Source organism: Arachis ipaensis, chromosome B07, assembly GCF_000816755.2.
Source record: "Arachis ipaensis cultivar K30076 chromosome B07, Araip1.1, whole genome shotgun sequence".
NCBI lineage: Eukaryota > Viridiplantae > Streptophyta > Magnoliopsida > Fabales > Fabaceae > Arachis > Arachis ipaensis.
In genome coordinates this window covers 125,361,648-125,370,481 of record NC_029791.2, presented here as the reverse complement: position 1 = coordinate 125,370,481, position 8,834 = coordinate 125,361,648, and positions in this window count along the sequence as shown.

The window sequence follows — 8,834 nt, the reverse complement described above, 5'->3', positions numbered from 1 at the left end:
TTATCTCTTTCTTGCTCTCCTTTTGATATCATTCACTCTGATGTTTGGGGCCCCGCTCCCACTGCCTCTATGGGTGGAGCTCGATACTTTGTCGTTTTCATTGATGATTATTGCCGTTTTACTTGGGTTTATTTGATGACTAATCGCCATGAGTTACCTCAGATCTATATCAACTTTGCTACTATGATTAAAACTCAGTTTTCCAAGGTCATTAAGGTTTTCCGACGTGATAATGCTATGGAATACCGTGATTCCAAACTCTTAACCTTTCTTGCAGAACAGGGTACTTTGTCTGAGTTTTCTTATCCTGGTATGTCTCAACAAAATGGTAGAGCTAAACACAAACACCGTCACATTCTTGACTCTGTCCGTGCAATGCTCGTTTCTTCTTCGTGTCCTGAGCGTACTTGGGGTGAAGCTGTTCTTACTGCTGTTCATGTTATCAATAGACTCCCTTTGAGCGTCTTTATCATACCTCCCCAGATTATAGTTCTCTTCGAGTTTTCGGTTGTGTATGTTTTGTTCTTCTTTAGCCTCATGAACATAGTAAACTTGAACCTCGGGCTCGTATGTGTTGTTTCCTTGGTTATGGCACTGATTACAAGGGTTATCGTTGTTGGGATCCTCTCTCTAAACGTATTCGTATATCTCGTCATGTCGTCTTCTGGGAACACCACATGTTTTCTCGGTTCTCATCCTTTGAGTCCATTCCTACTACTCAGTCACCTTTGTTTACTAACCCCAATGTTGATCTTTTTCCTAGTGATGATTCTACAGATTCTATCTCGAGTGACCCTCCACAGCCTCCTTTTCTTCCACCTTCTCCATCTCTCGATGATTCCAGACCAGACGATGATCCTGCTCCTACCGTCATGCCTCCTCCTCCCGCTCATTCTTCTAGGGTAAGGAATCCACCTCCTCATCTTTTTTATTACCATTGCTTTTCTACTATCCTTCATCAACATGAACCTAAGTCATTCATAGAAGCCTCCTCAAACCCAAATTGGCAACAAGCAATGCAGGAAGAAATACAGGCACTTGAAAAAGCACACACTTGGGATTTGGTTGATCCTTCTTCTGATCAGGAAGTTGTGGGTAGTAGATGGGTATACAAGATCAAGACTCGCTCTGATGGCTCTATTGACCGTTATAAGGCCCGCTTGGTTGCTCAAGGTTGTACGCAAGAGTATGGTATTGATTATGAAGAGACTTTTGCTCCTGTCACTCGTCTTACGTCTGTTAGGCTGCGTTTGTTTTCAGAGACAGGACAGAACATGACACTGAAACGGAGACAATAGGACGGAGACACTAAAAATTATCTTTTGTGTATTGTGTTTGGATACGATGGACAAGACACTAATGTAATGTCTAGTATTATGTTTGGATACACATGGACAAGACTAAAATATTATATGACTACCCCAAATAAAAAATTCTACAGAAACGAGAGAGTACTTGGAAAAGAAAGAGATAGAGGAAGAACAGGAAGAAAAAAGTATCTCTGAACAACGCAATAGGAAAAATAAAAAGGGGTAATAGTGGAAAAAAAGAAAAACAAAATTTATAAAATTGTCCGTGTCCACTCTTCCAAATCCCGTGTCCATCGTTGTCCTTCGTGAAAGAGTGGACACAAAATTATAAAAAACTGTCTCGGAGACAATATGTCCACTGTCCATGTCTCTGCTTCCAAACACTTTTTAAACAAATGCTGTCCATGTCTCCGTGTCCTGCCCCCGAAAACAAACGCTACCTTAGAGCTCTTCTTTCCATTGCCGCAGTTAAAAAATGGTCTCTCAGTCAGATGGATGTGAAGAATGCATTTCTTAATGGGGATTTGAAAAAGAAAGTCTATATGAAACCACCTTCGAGATATTCTTGTCCTTCTAGTAAGGTTTGTCTCCTTCGTAAGGCACTTTATGGACTTAAGCAAGCTCCTCGTGAATGGTTTGACAAGTTCAGCACTACCATATGCAGTCTTGGTTTTATTCTAGCCCTCATGAGAATGCCCTCTTCATTCGTAAAAGTAAACGTGAAGTTGTTCTTCTACTTTTGTATGTTGATGACATGATCTTTACTGGAGATGATGTTGATGGTATCTTTGATCTCAAAGCCTCACTTCACCGTACCTTTGAGATGAAAGATCTTGGTTCTCTCAGCTATTTTCTTGGTCTCGAGGTCATCTCCACCGATGATGGCATCTATCTATCTCAGGCTAAGTATGCTTCAGATCTTCTTGCTCGCGTTGGGATTACAGATAGTCGCACTGAGTCTACTCCTCTTGAGCCTAATGTTCGATTTACCCCTATGGATGGCACTGTTTTGGATAATCCGACTCTCTATCGACAGTTAGTTGGAGGTCTCGTCTACTTGACTGTCACCCGACCAGACATCGCCTATCCGGTTCATGTACTTAGCCAGTTCTTGTCAGCTCCTCGTACTACTCACTATGCGGCAGTTCTTCGCATTCTTCACTACATCAAAGGCACTCTATTTCATGGCCTTTATTTTTCTGCCCATTTCTCTTTGTCTCTTCAGGCTTACTCCGATGCTGATTGGGCTGGTGATCCCACTGATCGTCGTTCTACTACTGGTTACTGTTTGTTTCTTGGCGATGCTCTCATTTCTTGGCGTGCTAAGAAGCAAACGTTCACTGCTCGCTCAAGCACAGAAGCTGAATACCGTGCCCTCGCTGACACCACTGCTGAGGTTATCTCGGTTCGTTGGCTCCTCGAAGATCTGGGTGCTCCTCAGTCGTCTCCTACTGATGTTTTTTGTGATAACCGCAGTGCTATTCAGATTGCACATAATGATGTGTTTCATGAACGCACCAAACACATTGAAATTGATTGTCACTTTGTTCGGCAACGTATCCTTATTGATGTTGTTCGTCTCATTGCTATTGGAACACTGGATCAGACTGCTGATATCTTCACGAAAGCTCATCACCCGACTCGTTTCCAGACTTTGTTATCCAAACTCAAGCTGGTATCCTTAGCTCCCACTTGAGTTTGAAGGGGGATGTTAGAGAATCATTAGAATCAATTTAGATCAATTAGTATCGTTTATATTTATATAGCATATCTATATATTAATTGTAGAATTCTATGCCTTTATTACTTTGATTCATTTAGTACTTATAAATACCTTTTATATATTGTAGTTTTGATTAGACCAAAATATACATAAAACCTACACTTTCTTTAATTTGATCTCTTATTTCTAACCACTCTAATTAATTACCTAGTTTGAGTATTATTTTTATTACTTTGAAGAACAACAATAATTCAAGATAGTAATAATATACACACTACGGATATCGATGCATTAAAACATAAGAGAGACTAATTTTCTTGGTAAACGGAGCTGAAATGTGGGGTGTATGTGTAATCCTAAAGGCATGTCTTGTCACCACTGTGTTTCGGTCAAACTAAAGAAAGAGTCAATCCTTTTAAGCATAGTCACAAGTCTCAATGGTCAATTTGGATGTCACTGGAGAATCCTACTACAAATATTTCCAGTTTCCAAGGTCTTTAATTTGTTTCCTCAAGCAGCCACATTACATTGCTCAACAACTTTGATGTCATCTCATCGGTTTCTGTATTCAATTTCGTATATATAGCATGCACATTCTCCGCACAATGCGCCACCACCACCATAATCATCATCATCGGATTGATAAATACCGAGTGGAGGCCCTTAGCTAGTTAGCTTCTTCGTTGAGTCCTTCATTGAATACCAATCACTAGTATCTAAAATTTAAAAAATGGAATGGATTGTCAAATTACTTTCGTTATTGATTTATTAATTTATTGATTGAATTGATTTAACTATAGTTCAATTAGAATAATTATTTTATAATAAAATAATAAATAAAATATAAATAAATATACTATAACAAAAAAATTGACATAAAATATATTAATAACTTTTAATCTCATTAATTGACTTAATTCAATTTATTTTTTATTGAATTAAAAACAAAATTAACTAATTTATTCCTTCTTTAACAAAAGTCAGATAATCAAAATGAACAAATAAAAGTTAAAGACACCAGTAACTTGAAAATTTAAGTTCTAACTTAACAAAATTTTTAGTAAAATTTTAACAAAATTTCAGCACATTTTTAACCAAGAATAACAAACTTTTTAAAATTTAACAAGGATTAAGACTTCAGCACAATTTTTTTTAGCATAGCACAAAACAAAGCAACAATTTAACCTAAGTAATACTAACATGAATGATGTCACGGTGTGTGTGATTGAGAAAATATTAGAGTATTTTTAAAAAAAATTAGATGAAAATATCTTATTCCCAAGTTTCTTTCAAAGTTTAAAAACATATTTTCAAGTAATTTTTATTCTTTGGAATTAAAATACCACCAATTGTATTCCCATCTTTCTCTTAGTTATCTTTAATTTTAATGGGAATGGAATGTGTATGACAAAATAAAATGACTAAATTATTCTTACTAACCTAACCCTAACTCTTCCTCTTTAGATTTTTCTTTCTCATTTCATTAGAAAACTAAACCCTAACAGAGTCCTTCCTCCATGAAAACTAAACCCTACCAGTATTTTTTTTCTAAATTCATGGAGTCTTCACCGGTGTCTGCTCTGCCTCGCCATCGATTTAGATTCACACGACCACCACGCACCTTATTGTAGAAGGAAGATTCACTGCTTCTACACTTGTTTTGTTTGTGTTCGTGTTTCTTCTTCTGCCACTACGAGGTCGTGCATAACGGCGACGAGCTTGATTTCTCCAAATATTTGTTTGGATTTATTTGCAATATTAGTCATCCTATGGAAATGAATTGTTTGTATATATTTTTCAGTGATAAATGATTTTGAATTTGCACGTTTCTCACTTGGGAACAAATAAAATGCAACACTTTTGTATTTTCAGTGGCTCTTCATCTGCTGTAAGTTCAAGGACTTGTGATCTTCGGATGTTTCATCCTTGCCTTTTTTCGTTATATAGAATTGATTGAAAAACTTCACATTCTAGTGGCTATATGGCTGTTATGCCAAAGGCTTCTGTTTTAGTATTGGATCAATAGCAATAAAATATCGCCATTCTATTTTTTTCCTATTCCTTCTGTTATACCACTGTCTTTGTGTGCATTAGGTTTGTGAGCTTGAAAGTGGAGCTACACTTTGGGACTTGATGAACACAACTTTCACTTCTTTCTGTTTGATTTCACAAGCCTATCCATGTTGTTGGGTTTGAGAATTTTGAGTTTGTAGATTGTGTTGTTGAGATTAAGAATTTATGCAGAAATTGTTGTTTATGTTATTGTTGTATGTTTGAGTTTATATGAAATGGTGATGTGGTGTTTGTGTGTTAGGAGATTTGAGTCAATGAATTGGATCATTGATGCGTGAGCATTTTGTCTATCTTTTCCTAGTGAATTCACATCTAATTTGTTGAGTTTAATTAAGAATTAATTATATTTCAGCCACTATGGATGCTATTTTGAGTTTTGTACAAAATTATTTATTTTAGGTAGCATTCGGATGGATTTGATGAAGTTTCTGCAGAGAAAGAAAAGAACCCAAGGAGATGACCAGCGAATACCTACGCGGACGCATGGCTCACGCGACCGCGCGGAATGAAGGAAATTGCAATGACGCAAACGCGTGGACTGGAATCTGCACAAATGACGCGGACGCGTGGACGACGCGGACGCGTCACATGAGCGATCTGCAGAATTGACAGAAACGCTGAGGGCGATTTCTGGGCTGTTTTAACTCAGTTTTTAGCCCAGAAAACACATATTAGAAGCTGCAGAATGGACAAATCAAGTGGTCCCCACCCATCAACTGAAAATCTGTTAATTAATTCAAATTTAAATTCAAATCTTAAATTAGGAAAATATATTATTTTAATTTTTAGTTTTAGATAGTAGATTTTAAATTTATTATGATTAGTTATAAAAGGAGGGAGCTTTCCTTCCTTTGAGGAGGTCCTGGGGAGGATCCCATTCCATCCCAATTTACAATCCTAGTTTTTTACTCTGAACTATGAGCAACTAATCCTCCACTGTTAAGGTTAGGAGCTCTGTCTATTTCTATGAATTAATTTTATTGCTTTTTCTATTTTAATTTATGTATGAATTTATAATTTAAGAATTGTTTTCGCTCTTTATTTTATGATTTTGGGTGGAACGGAAGTATGACCCTTTTTCTATTTGAGTTCTTGTAAAACTTGGCAAAGCTTTTTACTTGAACAACAGCTTGAAAACATATTCTCCTAAATTTTAATTATCTGGATTTAACGGGATACGTAACATATAATCCTTTTATTTTTGGGTAATTAGAGTTTTTGTGGCATATAAACTGGAAATTGATCATCACCCTCTAATTGGAATTAATTGACCAAGGAATTGGCTGTTGATGAATTTTAGAGGAGACTAGAAAGGTCTAAGGAATTAGGGTCTAGTCACATATAGTTGCCATAAATTAAATCCTACATGTTTAAAATAGTCAGTAAGAAAAGTTAATCCGGAAAAATAGATAACTCTGAAGCCTTAACTGTCTTCTCAATATTTTACTCCCAACTTATTCACCTGCCTGTCTTCAAACTCTTCTTTATTGTTTAATGCTTTTGAACTCTCAATTACTCTTTTCTGTTTGTCTAACTAAGCCTATCAAATACTATTGTTGCTTAATCCATCAATCCTTGTGGGATCGACCCTTACTCACGTAAGGTATTACTTGGTACGACCCGGTGCACTTGCCGGTAAGTTTGTGGGTTATAAATTCCGCACCAATCATTGGATGAGAAAAAAAGTGTGCTTGCAACAATGGAAGCCATTGTTTTCTTTCTTTAACACACACACACGTACGTTTGTATTGTTGTAGCATGCATGACCTGTTGCTTATGATTTGATGATGAGGTTATCAGTGATACATCAACTGAAACGATGAAGTTATCAGTGATACATCTACTGAAATGGAAAAATTTCATTTTAATTAGTGTAGTTTTCAATTCTAGACTGAAGTAGCACTCATATGTATTGCATATATGTCTTGAAGATGAAACTAAATTATATGATCTGTATTATGTATTGCATACTTGAATTGATTTACAATGTTCTTTTAACTAAATATTTTAATGTTTTCTTCTTTTTTTGACATAATGGATTCTAAACAGAAATATGAGAGTTATTGCCTGCTTGATTTTACGTTTCGAATTAATGAATGACCTTATAGTTAAGTTGTTGATGATTTGCTATATTTTGATTATATTGCAATTGAGAAAAAAATGGAATGATAGTTATAGTAGACATGTAGTAAGGGATGTTAGTGTCAATAGGATTATTTATTTTAGTGATCTAGCATGTATAGAAAACACAAGAATAGACAGGCGTGACTTTCATGTATTGTGTAACATGCTTAGAGGGGTTGGCAGGTTAGAACAAAGTAGGAATATAGATGTAGAAGAATGATTGCCATGTTTTTACATATTATAGCACATGATGTCAAAATTAGCGTAACAAAGAGATAATTTGTGAAATCTGAAGAAATATTTAGTAGGCGGTTTAATGACGTATTGCATGCTATTTTGAGATGTGATAATCTCTTACTGAAGAAACCTCAACCAGCCAGGATAGAATGGATGAACGATAATAATAGTTCAAGGTAATTTATCTTGCTAATGTTATTAAACCTAATATGTTTGGTGTGCTTTAGGATAGAGTTAATTAATTTTTTTTAGATTTTAGAATTGTCTAGGGGCCTTAGATGGTACCCATATCAAAGTCAATGTCTTTGAGGCTAATAAGTCTAGATATCGAAACAAAAAAGGTGACATAACAACCAATGTGCTTGGAGTGGTTACTCTCGATATGCAATTTATCTATGTACTGGCGAGTTGGGAGGGTTCAGCTGTAGATTCTAGGGTATTGCAAGATGCACTATTTTGCAATGGGTTTAGTGTTCTCCGAGGTATTTTATTGAGACTTTAATATATTATCAAAGTAACTATTTGATATTTCATTAATTTTGTTTAATTTTATATGTCACACTAGGTTATTACTAATTATGTGATACTGGATACATGAATTATGGAAAATTTTTGGCACCTTATAAAGAACAAAAATATCATTTGAGTGAGTTTAATTCACATAATCAATCCAGTACAGCCCAAGAGCTTTTTAATATGAAACACTCACAAGTTAGAAATGTCATTGAAACGACATTTGGAGTATTGAAAGCAAGATAGAAAATTTTAAGAAAAAGGTCATTTTATTCTATTAAGACTCAAGGAAGAGTCAAAACTGCATGTTGTATTTTGTATAACCACATTAGAAGAGTGATGTTTGTGGATCCTATTGATGAGTTAGTAGATCAAAATATGCTTGGAGTAGATAGTGGAACGATCCACCATATTGAGAGCGATGCTTGGAGTAGATGGAGGGATCAACTTGCACAAGAAATGTGGAACCAATAGAAGAGAAAACATCACACTCGATAATTGTGATCATTTTTCTATGTGTGAGGCTATTTATCGTAATATTGATTTCATTTTGTTGATGGATTGTTCTTGTACAAGAGTTGTGCATGTATGTTTATTAGTGCTAGCAATTTTTTACTTTTAAGATTTCTTTGTAACTTTTATTTGGATAATAGTAAAATTTTTTAATACATGTTATTAGAATTGTTGAGATTTATTTTATATAAATTCAATTATGGATTATGAGGTGAATTATGAATTATGGTTTAGGTAAGTATTTTGTGCTAACTTTAATTTTGATAATGTTAATTTGAATTAAAGATATTTAATATTAGGAGTATTTTAGATTTTATAAAAAAATTAAAATCAATAATAAC